The sequence below is a fragment of the Tamandua tetradactyla genome, chromosome 6 (assembly GCF_023851605.1).
Source record: "Tamandua tetradactyla isolate mTamTet1 chromosome 6, mTamTet1.pri, whole genome shotgun sequence".
Lineage (NCBI taxonomy): Eukaryota > Metazoa > Chordata > Mammalia > Pilosa > Myrmecophagidae > Tamandua > Tamandua tetradactyla.
This window is the reverse complement of record NC_135332.1, coordinates 34,243,982-34,257,823: the sequence shown is the minus strand read 5'-3', so window position 1 is coordinate 34,257,823 and position 13,842 is coordinate 34,243,982.

Below are 13,842 nucleotides of genomic sequence, written 5' to 3'. Positions count from 1 at the left end.
GCTTTAAGGAAACTGAAACTAGTAATAAATAAAATAGAAGCACTGAGAAATTGCTATTCCCTGGCGTGCTTATTTAAAATGCATTCCCTGGCCATACCTTCAGATATTACCTTCCCTAAACGGAGATAATCTGGGTTGAAATTTAGGAATCTGTATTGAAAAGTTCTTTTACAGACTTTTTGCACTTTATTCCTACTTACTAATTAGAAAGAAGTCAAGCCTCCAACAAACTTTTGGACCAGCTGACCCTTAAAGTTCTCTTTATATCATAATATCTATAATTGTGTGTTCTGTCCTTAGAGTAGATTTGTGGTAATGGAAGAGCAGAAGGAGTCTCAAGGAAACCAGTGCTTGAAGGGAGGGGCCAGGCATTCTGCAGGAGAAAGGAATGCAGAGGAAGGAGCTGGTGAGGTTAAAGACAAACTGAACTTTTAGGCAAATGCTTGGTTACTTAGGGAAAAAAGGTGCTGTACAAATGCAAATGATTGAATTACTAAATCAGCTCCTTCCCCCATTGTTTTCTCTCATCTTCCCCTTCTGAGAGCATCATTAATGCAAATCACATCATTGGATTAAGAAATGAAGAAAATGAACTAAAACAACTTTTCCCCCTGGGAAGGAGACAATACTTGGAGTCTACAAAAGATTTGCGTGTTTTCACTCCTCCACAGTACCTCCCCCTGTGCTCACATATAGTCACATTCTTTAAAATGTCACTGTTGTAGAATTGATTATTTGATTCTTCCCGGTTACACTGATGTTGGTAGAGAAAAGCAAACAAAGATATTTCAAACAAGCAGAGAGTTGTGCTGATAGCCAGGTGCCTAGGGATTCATTACATTTTTCTCACCATCTTTAATATTGAAGCTGCAGGGTCAAGGTCCCTTTATTTTAAATCCTGAAAGCATTTCAAAAGTCCTGCAGCTGAAATAAATACACAAAGGGCTTAGTTACAATTGTCCTGTCATGTACAGCCTTATTACCTCTTACACTTCAACTGGAATTTCATCCACCACTCTTAAAGGACCTATTGATAATTTTTGGTTGCACAGTTATCTTTGAGTACAGATTCCTTTAGAATCAAATTTACATGATAATGGAATGGTACGGTGTGCCTTTTCTAATTTAATCTGAAGTGGACCGTGAGAGGGCAGTATATTCATAGCTTGTTGAGGGAGGCAGGGCCATCTGTAGAGAGCCTCAGGAAACCCATTTTAATTAAGTTATTTTATTTCCTTACAAAAATGAGAAATACCAATTTTTCATACATACATTCTTTCATGTATACATTCTGAATGATTTATTCAGTATTCAATAAATATTTATTAAGCATATACTATATTTCAGGAATTGTGAAATCTAAGGAGGCTATAGCAGTGGACAAAATAGATTCCTTGCCCTTTTAGATTTTACAAGCATCACACAGAGAAATATATAATTATATATTGTGATAAGTTGCCTATGCAATATAATTTAAGGAAATGAGAATTTAAGATATAATTCTAGTTCTACCGTTACCTAGACTATGTACCGTATAATGAAAGGAACATAGAATTGAATAAATTTCTGCAAAGACTTGAGTGATTCCTATGTGCTGGTACACTGCTTCAGGCCCTGGGGTTGTGGTAATAAAAAAAGTCTCAGGTAAGAGTGCTACATTCCACTGGGGGATGTCAATTCTCAACAGGAATTGAATAATGAAATTTCAAATAGTAATATGTATTATAAAGAAAATTAAATGCGGTCAAGGGGATAGAGAGCGATGGGCTAAGGGATTAGGAAAGGCATGTTTGAAGAAGTAATATTTACATAGAAATTCGAATGAATTCAGCAAGCCTGAAGGTTCCAGGGTCAGTGTATTCCAGGCCGGTGAAACAGCACATGTACAGGTCTTGAGGCAGGATTGATGTTAGAGAACCATCATGCAGGTCACTGTGGCTGAAATTAATTAAGTGAGCAAGAAGTGCTGGGAAGAGGTGACTATGGAAGAGCAGACAGAAGGTAGAGTATACATGGCTTTGAAAGCCAAGACAATGCATTCAAACTGTAATGTTAGCATGATGAAAAACTTTGGAAGCATTTTGATGTAAGGAATGATGTCTCATTTATGTAAACTAAAATACTTATTTGACCACTGTGTGGCACAGTGAGAGAAACACGAAAAGCAATGAGAAGACTTTCTTAGTAAACCAGGTGAGAGAAGATGTTGCCTTGATAATGGGAAAGAGGAAAGGTGGAAAATTGGAGCCAGATTTGGGATATACATTTTATGGTAAAGCCTACAGGAATTTGAAATGAGGTGAGATGTGGAAAGGATAAGGAAACAGCCAATCCCTAGTTGTCTGGCCTGAGTAACGGGTGGAGTAATAATCTTATTTCCTGAAATGTGGGTCCCAAGGATGATGTGGAAGTGCTGCATGGGGAATCATGAATTGGGCTTTACTCCTCAGCGGCTGAATCTAACTGAAGAACCATATAACTCCATTTCCTGGGGACTTCCACATCAACCCAAAATGGAGTAACAGGAACTGAATCTATGCTCCTGCCAGTATAGATGAAACAGCAAAAAAAAAAAAATGTACAAAACATATGCAACAATACTCTTCTGGCATGAGACAGCTGTCAGCATGGGTCAGTGGGAGAGAAAATAAACCAGGTGAGCCGTTTTGTTACCCAAAATTACTTCCTAGAAGTTGCAGTACAGAGAGGGAGAATCTAGGAGGGACCTTATGATCTCCCTCAGCTGATGGAGCTGGGAGTCTGGGGAAGCCAAGACAGGTAGAGATTTCAAGGAAGAGAACCTAGAGAGAATAGTAACACAACAAAGTATTGGGCATGCTTTCAATTCTTCCTCAAATTTTCTTTTGTGTGTGGATCAATACATGTGAGAAAACTGCCTGAGGCTTGAGAACACACCACCTGAAAGGAGCGGAGGGGACAAATCTTACCTCATAAGTAGCCAGGAACTGTTTTCCCATCAATCCTTAAGTAAGATGTTGTTTCTCAGAAACTCACAGTCCATGAAACTTCTTTTAAATTATGCCCTGAATAATCAAGTTACTTTGTGGGTCCACAATTCATGGCATATTTTACAATCCCTTCTGGTTTTTATTTTCCATCACCCTCCATAGCTAATAATATCCCAATCAACAGATGAAAAATTTAGGGATTACAGAAGATGGATACTTTGCCAAGATCAGATAAGTAGAAATGTTCAACAGTGTTTTTTCTTTTAACTTTTTTTATTGTATAATATAACATTTATACAAAGCAAAGAAATAAAAAAACAATAGTTTTCAAAACACTCTTCAACAAGTGGTTACAGGATAGATCCCAGAGTTTGTCATGGGCTGCCATACGATCCTCTCATGTTTTTCCTTCTAGCTGCTTCAGAATATAGGAGGCTGGGGGCTTAAATACTTTTTTATTATCACAATCGACTTCTTTTCACTAATATGGGGTAGGGAGATGCAACTATCTGATGATCTGGAGAGGCTGGGCTAGGTTTCGGGACTTATCTGGACCAGGGACCCATCTGGAGGTTGTAGGTTTCTGGAAAGTTACTCTAGTGCCTGGAACCCTTGTGAAATCTTATATATTGCCCTAGGTGTTCTTTAGGATTGGCTGGAATGGTCCTGGTTGGGGGTTGGCAGGTTATGATAGGTAGCAAGGTCTACCTGAAGCTTGTGTAAGAGCAGCCTTCAGAGTAGCCTCTCAGCTCTATTTGAACTCTCTCTGCCAGTGATGCTTTATTAATTACACTTCTTTTCCCCTTTTTGGTCAGGACGGAATTGTTGATTCCACGGTGCCAGACCTGGATTCATCCCTGGGAGTCATCTCCGATGTCTCCAGGGAGACTTTCACCCCAGAATGTCATGTCCCACATAGAGGGAAGAGCAAAGATTTCACTTGCAGAGTTGAGTTTAGAGAGACTGAGGCCATATCTGAGCAACAACAGAGGTCCTCCAGGAGTAACTCTTAGGCATGCCTATAGGTAGTCTAAGCATCTCTGCTACCTACATAAGCTTCACAAAGGTAAGCCCCATGGCTGAGGGCATGGCCTATTGATTTGGGAACCCCTAAAGTTTGACACAGTATCAGGGGATTCCTTCATGGTAAGGTTTAACAGTTCCATATTCTTTCTCCCCTCCCTCAGGGGACTTTGCCAATACTTTTTTATTATCTGCTCAATACACTCTAGGATGTTTCCAGGCATTACAATAATCTATACCAACAGTGGGATTTTAATTTGGGATTTCTTATTCTCATGTTTATTGGCAGGGAAACACATGGCTTTTGTTTTTCTTTTTGGTTGTCACTGTTTGTTTTCCAAGTGAGACAATCAAACTGCTAATGGAAAACAACTTTGTTTTCTTGTCTTCATTGGAAATTTTAATATCAAATTTCAGCTCACATTTTCTATGTGTGTAAAACTAAAGAATCTTCCAAGGACATATGAACCAAAAACATCTTAAAGAAATGTTTCAGCCTCTCATATTTCATAGCAAATGTGAGTGTACTGAATAATTGCAGACGGCAGGTTCAAACAATCAGTGAGAAGCATTAAATTGTAATTATAGCACTTTCTATTGCAAATCAAGAATTGTCTTGATAATTTTCCCAAAAGTATTATATATAAGAGGCTTTTTGGTTTTTAGGCAATGGGAGTGGAAAGATAGTCATCAAAGACAGTAGCCTTGAGTCAATAAGCCTGAAAAAAATAATATTTTCAACATTGTATGAACGGCATTTAACAATCAATATCTTATACTTTGAATCGGTCCATTATTTCACTAAAGTACTATTTGACATAATTTTGTTCAAAAAAGTCCTTCCCATAAATTTAGGAAATATGATTTTCTCACTTGGAATAGAATATTTATATCACCCCCCCATCCTGAAAATGACCTTATACTGATTTTGAAACACAACTTTCACATTATTTCTAAAAGTAAAAGAAGTTTATCTTCATTTATTCATCAATAAGAATTTATTTAGGGCCTGCTATGTATAGACTAAATGCAGAGCCTGGGGATACCAGAATAAAATAAAAGGTAGTCCTTGTTTTTGAGGATTTTATAGTCTGGTGGAAGAAGCAGACAGACAACTTGTAAGAACATGAGATACATGCAATTAGACAGACACTGGATATTTAAGCCTATCGTGCCTAGAAACTTTGCCTTCCATAAACCAAGTCTCAACCTTCTCCAACCTCCTGCTTCCTGACTTTATAGACTGTGTCAATGGTTTCCTTGCCCTCTGGCCTCTAGCAGACATCAGCAAATGGGAAGCACTGGAAGGATATGGTAGGGTAGAAGGCAGTGAGAGGGAAGAAAGCAACTGAAGTCAAAGTGTTCATTATCCCAGTACCCTTCCTGCTGAGTTATTGCAAAATAGCTGTGTCCCTCTACAAAGGCCGAATATGGTCTACTCCATACTGCTACTCACACATCCTTTCAACAATAGTCCTGGGCCCCTTTAGGCCTCAGGATGGTAAAGGTGACCCACTGTCACTAGCACTGAGATATTACATTATACCTTTTACTTTCCCTGAGTCCTATTCACACCACTGTAACTGGTCTCTTTATTAAACTCTACTCTATTATGAGTGTCAGTGTGCCATCTGTTTTGTGCTGAGACCCTAATAATGTGGGCATGTACAAAGGGCCATGGGTAAATAAATAAGGTACACTAAAGAGAAGATCTAATACTCCCTGGGGGAGTAAGAGAACTTAACCCCCCTCCAGAGTCTATGCAAGAAAGAACCCTGAAAATTCGAGAGAAGCTTAGTTTTCTATAAGTCTAACATGCATCAAATTGCATTTTTGAAGAAGTAAATGGGGAAAAAAAGATGGGTAGTTTATTACCAGTTACCAATAATATATTTTAAATGCAGTGAAGTGTTCTTGTACTACCATGTTATAAGAAAAAAGAGTTTTATAAATCTGCAAGAAGATTTCACTACAGATATTCTTGAGTAGGATCTTTAAATTGCTTTTCTAAACTAAAATCAACTCCAAGAGGAGGTTTGATGCTTGTATCCAAATTTTATGTTGAAATATTGTTATTCTTTACCATCCCAGTTCAGCTGTTTTATCAAGAGTGATGTTAACTAGATGAAAAAAACAACATGGTTTATCCATTTTTAAGCTTTCCATCTACTTATTCATAAAAGAGTTTCTTGTTATCACTTTCTGTCAGGAGGCCCTAATATGACTTAGAGTAATCATTTAAAATATTTTTTATCTTGTTCTGAATTTCAGGAAAGAAATTATTTTTAAAAAAGACAATACAGACAGTATCTTTCAGTAAATTGAATATTTGTAAATCTGAATTAACATAAGAGATTAAGTTAGGAGATCATTATTATGGTAGCACCATCAGACTCAGCTCCCTAAGGCTAGACAGGAATTCTGAGAAATGGCTACTACACTTAGGTGCAGAAGCATATTGTTTCACATGCAATGTGAGATAGGGTGAATATATGTGACCACTAATTCTGGATATAGCCCTATTTAATATATTTGGCCACAGAGGACATATTTGGAGTTAGTTAATAATAGAGAATAAGACAGATGACAAATTATTGTTTGGTGGTTGTGATGGTCAGGTTCATGTGTCAGCTGGGTCAGGGGATAGTGCCGAGTGGTCTGGTCAAGCAAGCACTGGTCTATCTGTTGCTGTGAGGACATTTCATGGACTTAAATCTGATTACATCTGCACTCAGCCAAGGGGAGTGTCTTCTGCAATGAGTGATGCTTAACTAATCACCCGAAGGTTTTTAAAGGAGAATTCAGAAGAGAGAATCTCTCTTTCTGCTTCAACCAGCCAGTCTGCCTCTCCTGGAGAGTTCATTGAGGACCTTCATTAGAGCTGCCAGCTTGTGGCCTACAGATTTTGAACTCCTATATCCCCATGGTTGTGTGAGATCATTTTATAAATCTCACACTTACAAATCTCTCCTGTTGGTTCTATTCTCTAGAGAACCCTGACTAATACAGTGATCATGTGGGCTGGGTCCATTCCAGGGGAAAGGATTATTCATTTAGGAGGTATATAGAAGCCCTGGTCATGGCCAACCGACTAGAGTTCAGTAAAAGACACAGCACCTTGTTGAGGAGTAGATGAGCTAACTAGGTGAGGGAAAAGCAGGAAGGGTGGAGAATGTAGTGTAGATTCTTCCAGAATCCACAGAAAACTGCTCAGATCTAAGAAATGAAGCAGGGAAAACCCAATGCATGGAGTACTCTCTTATTGAGAGAGGTAAGATAAGAAGAGGAGAGGTCAAACTTGGTTCCATTTAAAAGGCCATCTGGATCAAGCCCTAAATAACTGGAGCTTGGCTTTGATTTACCAGCAAAGGATGGTGTTGAAAGCCAGGGTCTGGATATATTCGAGGCAGAACCCACTTAACTGTGGAAAATGAGACAGCAAATACAAGAGAATGCTATGAGATACCCTTTGTTTGTGTTGAATGGGGTCCAAGAAATGACACAAGCCCAGTTCCTGGTACAGAGTCATAAACACTACTGGCAAAGAAATAAGCTTATGTATTTGCAGATGCACGTAATCATGCTCATGGAGATTCATTTTAAATACTGGTAAGTAATAAGTTTCATTTAAATGCTATTCTATAAGGTAGTGATTTAGCACACACTTGGAAGGAAATGAATGAGGATGAAGAATTGTGCCCTAAGAGGTACTCCTGCTTGTTTGTTTTTTATTATAGAAGATGTAGGTTTACAGAAAAATCATACAGAAAATAGAGAGTTCCCATATGGACTCCTTCACCCATGCAGATTTCCCTATTATTAACACTTTGCATTAGTGTCGTATATTTGTTACAATTGATGAAAGAATATTATAATTGTACTGTTAACTGATAATCCATAGTTTACATTAGGATTCCCTGTTTGCATTGTGCAGACCCATTGTACAGGAGACCCACAGCATCACTGTGACCTATCAGTCAGAGTAGGACCTTATGGAGGTCAGATGATCAGTGGAGTGTTTGCTCAGGTTCATCTCTCAGTGGGTCCAGTGGATCCATGGATCCATTCTGTGGTTACTTCTCTAGTTCTAGAATACATAATTGGAATAGACATACTCAGTAAACCCACATTCATTTCCTAGCTTGTAGACTGAGGGCTATTATGGTACGAAAGGCCAAGTGGAAGCCACTAGAACTGCCTCTACCTAGCAAAATAGTAAAAAAAAAAAAAAAAAAAGTACTATATTCCTGGAGGGATTGCAGACATTTGTGCCACCATCAAGGTCTTGAAGGATGTAGGGGTGGTGATTCCTACCACATTTCCATTCAACTCTCCTATTTGGTCTATGCAGAAAACAGTTGGATCATGGATGATGATAGCAGATTATTGTAAACTTAACCAGGTGATGATTTCAATTGCAACTGCTATTCCAGATGTGGTTTAATTCCTCGAACAAATCAATGTATTTTCTGGAACCTGATATATGGCTATTGATCTGGCAGATACTTTACTCTCAATACCCAGTAAAGACAACCAGAAACAGTTAACTTTTAGCTGGCAAGTCCAGAAATACACACTCACTTTTCTAGCACATAGGTATGTCAACTCTCAAGCTGTATGCCATAATCTAGTCCACAGGGACCTTGATAATCTTTCCCTTCCAGAAGACATTACACTGTTCATTAAATTGATGGCATTATGCACAGAGAGCAAGAAGGAGCAGCTACTCTAGGCTTATTGGTAAGGAATTGGCGTGTTAGATGGTGGGAGATAAATCCAACGAAAACTAGGGGTCGTTCCACCTCAGTGAAACATCTTGGCATTAAGTGGTGTGGAGCATGTGAAGATATCCCTTCTAAGGTAACGAATATACCTTTGCATCTGGCCCCTTCTACAAGCAAAAAAGAGGTACTGTGCCTAATTGGCGTCTTTGAGTATTGGAAGTAACATATTCCTCATTTGGGTATGCTACCCCACTCATTTGCTAAGAGACCCAAAAAGCTACTAGTTTTGAGCAATGAACAAAACAAAATGAGATTCTGCAACAGGTTCTTGCAACCATGGAAGCTGCTCTGCCATTTAGACCATATAATGCAGGAGATCCATTCATGCTGCAAGTGTTAGTTGCAAATAGAGGTGCTGTCTTGAATCTTTGGCAGACCCCTCCTGGAAAATTAAATCATAAAACCTTAGGGTTTTGGAGCAAAATTCTGCCTTCTTTAAAGATGACTACTGTCCTTTTTTTAAAAAAAAAAAAATTGATTTGCTCCTGGGCAGCCCTAGAGACCAAATGCTTATCCATGGGCCACTGAGTCACCATGAACTGGGTGCTGTCTGATCTACCAAGGCATACAATTGGGTGTAAGCATCAGTACTCCATTATCAAATGGAAGTGGAATACGCGAGATCAGGCTCAAGCAGGCCCTAAAGCCCAAGTAAGTTCCATGAGGAATGGCCCAAATGCCTTCTGATCCCACTCTTTCTGCATGACCATCTATTTCTTAGCCTGCAGCTATGCCTTGTGGGGAGTTCCCTATGATCATCTGTCTGAGGAAGGGAAAACACTGGGCTGGATTTTAGACAATCCTATACAATATACAGGCACCAACTGAAAATGGACAACTAGAGCACTACAGCCTCTTTCTGGGACATTGCTGAAGGACTGTGATTAAGAGAAATCCTCCCAGTAGGCAGAACTTCAAGCAGTGTACCTGGCTGTTCATTTTGCTTGGAAGGAGAAATACTAGTAGGGTGTTTGTATTCTTATGCATGGGCTATGGCCAATGGTTTAGCTGGATTGTCAGGGACTTAGAAAGAACATGTTTGGGAAATTGGTGACAAAGAAGTCTGTGGGAGAGGGATGTGGATAGAAGTTTCTGAATGGGTGAAAAACATGATGGTGTTTATCTTATATGGATGCTCACTAGAGGCTGACTTCAATAGAGGAGGATTTTAATAATCAAGTAGATAGGATGACTCATTCTGTGGATACCAATCAGAACAATGCATATAAAAAGTGAATATCATGAATGATAGAGAATGAAAAGTGAATATTAGCTGTTATTGTTTTCATAAAGATTAGCAATAATATCTGCACAGCACCTAGCATTTTATATTTTATATGCTTTTGTTTATTTTGTGTATATTGCACATTTTCTTTTCTATAGATAGGGAACAATGACATAATATATCAAGCATTACCTATGTACAACCACACAAAGTAAGATCACTTCTTGGATATCTTGGACTCTTGATACAACTAGAGGTCTATCTATAGATTAATATGTTAAAATCCTCAATATTTGTATGTCAAGTGAATTTTAGGTATTTCATGTATATTAACATCACATTCAACTTGTACAATGAAATGTGAGACAGGCACTGTTATTATCCCACTTTTTTAGTTGGGAAAGTTGAATTCAAAACAAATAAGATAACTAGACCTAGCCACAGAGCTAGTTTGGCTAGAGAATTCCTATTTGAATCATGTCATTCTGGCTTTAAAGCATATAGTCTTCACAGTGGGAATGTGGTTAATTTTAAAAGAATACTTAGAAGATCGTTCAGAATGTGTTTCAGTTCACTCAGTAAGAGATGCCCACTGTCTTTAGTCAGCCCTTCATCTCATTCGTACCTTGCATTCCTCCATTCCCATGGTTAGGTCAGGAACGTTCAACTAGAATTGAACAATTCATTATGCTCAGAGCTGCCATTAAATTAATCATATTAGTAGGAGTTCCTCAAAAGCACTTCACTAGCTAATAAACCAGTGATTTCTACCTATAATTTAAATCCAATATTTAATAAACTGGCATTTTTCAACTTCACCTAGAGAATACATTTTCCTCTTTTAGACATAAGCACCAAAATAACAAATTTCAGTTTTCTTCTTGTGTTCTTATTCTTAAGAGTTCTTTCTATTCTAATTGCAAATTGTTCACCCTCCCTCTTTAAACAATGTCATGTTAAAGTAAGTATCACTTTTTCTTAGAAAGTTAAACTTGTAGGGTTGATTACATCATTAATGAAATATGTTTTGCCCAATTCTAGAGTAATCTAAGAACCTGAAGATTAAGGGAATGCCAATGACATTTGTTCAACAATAATTGCATTTAAAATATCCCATTCCTTAGGAACAGGGTGTAAGAGGCGGTCTTTAATGAGAGGGCCCCAGTGCTCTCCACCTCCTAGTGCAACCGCCTTGTGCAGTCCTCTCCTGACTGTGGATTGTACTTATGGGCTGCTTTTAACAACTGGAATACAGCAGAAGTGATCGTTTACTTCCAAAATCAGTTTATAAAATGACAATGGATTCTGCCTAAGGTGCGTCCCCTCTCTCCTCTCCCTCTTGAATCTTGCAATCTGGAAAAACCTTTCTGTGAGGCAGCTTAGTGGAGAGGCCCACAGGACAAAATCCTACTGAAAATCACATGAGTGAACTTGGAAGTGCTTGTCTTGCCAATTGAGCCTTCAGTTGAGACCTGTTGAGAGACAATGAGCCAGAGGCACCACCTAAGCTGGGCCAAGGTTCGTGACCCACAGCAACTGTTGTTTAAAGCCACCGTGTTTCATGGTATTTTGTTACACAGCAATAGGAGATTAATATAACGCTATTTGAAAGAAGAATGCTGTTACCTTGTGTTTTCACAACAGCCAGATTATGGAATCTTTCAGTTGAAGATATTTCATTATTTCTCAAGCAGAAGTTAACAGACAGCCTAGTATAAGAGAATGAACATCAGATCTGGAGTCAAAACCTCAGAGTTGATCTTGGCTCTGTCACATCTGCCCTGGATAACACTGGGCAAGTTGCTTTACTTCTTAAACTTTGGTTTCCTCATCAGTGAAATAAGGTGTTTGGACTAAACTGTGTTTAAGTGCTCTCATATCTATTGCAGATCCATTATAACATCTGCCATTATCTCATTGCCGTATTTCCCAAGAAGTCAATGGAATAAAATACATAGTTCCTACTGTGAAGGATTTTTGTAGAATGGAAACCATAATGATATTCAGCTAAAATATCCAATGATAGATTGTGCTAGTTTTCAAATTTTGAAGAAATAAATTATTGAAGGAATGATTTAAACTGGACCTTGTAGCTATAATGAAATTTTTAAATGGTGAAGGGAATAGAGGAAGGCAAGTTGTTAATAGGAATGGCAGTTAATGAAGGCACAGAGGTGAGGATTCATATGGGTTTATTTACAGAATAGTGAGGAGGGATAAAATAAATTGAAATTATGAATCAACATTCTGAATATGTATAATTAAATATAGTAATTGACTATGTCAAATTCTATTCATATAATTTATAGCTTAAAAGCACAAAAATATCTCATAATATTATAATGTTGGAGTATAATAGTTTTACTTCCTTTTTAAAATAAACCCCAAATGCTGATGCAATATGAAGTATACCAGAACAGATACAAACCTTACTAAAATAGATTTTATAAAAGGTACTGTTTATCAGTCTTTATCCATGCAGTATATAATAATACATATATTATTTTTAAAAAGCAGATACATGTTACCTTATTCAAGTATCTATAGTAGCTCATGGATGGATTATTTAATTTAGGATTTTCACAACTGGAGGATGTTGTGATAGAAATATGGAATTAGGATTGCATGTTCTATTGCACATATAAATATAGGTATATGCAGATGTAAAATTGAAAATAAAATACAAGTAATTAGAATAAAATCGTATGTTTTTTCCTCACTAAATGATTGGTGGGAAACTATAGTGCACATGACTTGAGAAATGTTATCTGTTTAGTCAAGCTGGATTCTTCTTTTTGATGCTTCTAATGCTTTTGTTGTTTTCCAACAATTCATACTTATACTCTGTCCACGGTGGATGGATCACTTCCTTTCATCTGGGCCCTTATTTCTATGTCTGCTTTACTAGTCAAAGTCAGCTTTGAGTACTGGCTTTATCAATTTGATTTGGCTAAAATTTTGTCTGGCAGTTTTACTTATAACTTCAGGAAAGCTCCTCTTTATTTTACCTATGTAGCAGCATTGCTACCTAACCATTGTTCTCTATATCAGCTTCCTCTATAGAAGAGAGGAGTTATATGAAAGCAGGCTCTTACATTAAACTGCTAAAAGGGTAAATTTCTGATCCTTATACAAATATAAGGCAAAGATTTTGTCACATATTTTGTTTAACTCATTAATGGGGGAACCATTAAGATGTTGCTGTTTATTCAAAGGAGAAATCATTCACACACGCACACATTCATGATTATGAATGCTAAATGAATGTACAAATAGATGCAAAGCTGATCAATATTTATAGGGCAATAATGGATTGCACTCCAGCCAAAGTTCATTTTCATTGCTATGGACAAGGATTATTTGCAAAACTATCATGCAATAGTTTTGAAAAGTTTCCGTAAAGTTTCTACAATTTACAGAGCTATGGAATAGTTCAAAAGAATTGAAGGTGAAAATAACCCAGTCAGTGCACTGGACAGGACATCTGGTAATCTTTTTTTTACCTATTTCAAAGTCTTTCACCATTTAAATATCCTTCTAATAGTGGCAATATAGGGAAGCTAATGCTTTAACCTTCCCATATGTTCTACAATATATGGTACATGGTATGTATACTTTGGAGACAAGTGTATTTCATTATGAATGTGTATGTTCTATGTTTCCTTTGTAGTGATTAATGCAAATCATTGAAGGAATTATTTATCCTCATTTTATTTGTGCTTTGGAAATCCTGATGTTCTTGGCCTGTCATGTCATGTCAGGACTCCCCATAGGACACTAAGATTGGAGAAAATCATTTCTTAATTATAATGCTTCTACTTAACTGATACTTTATTCACTT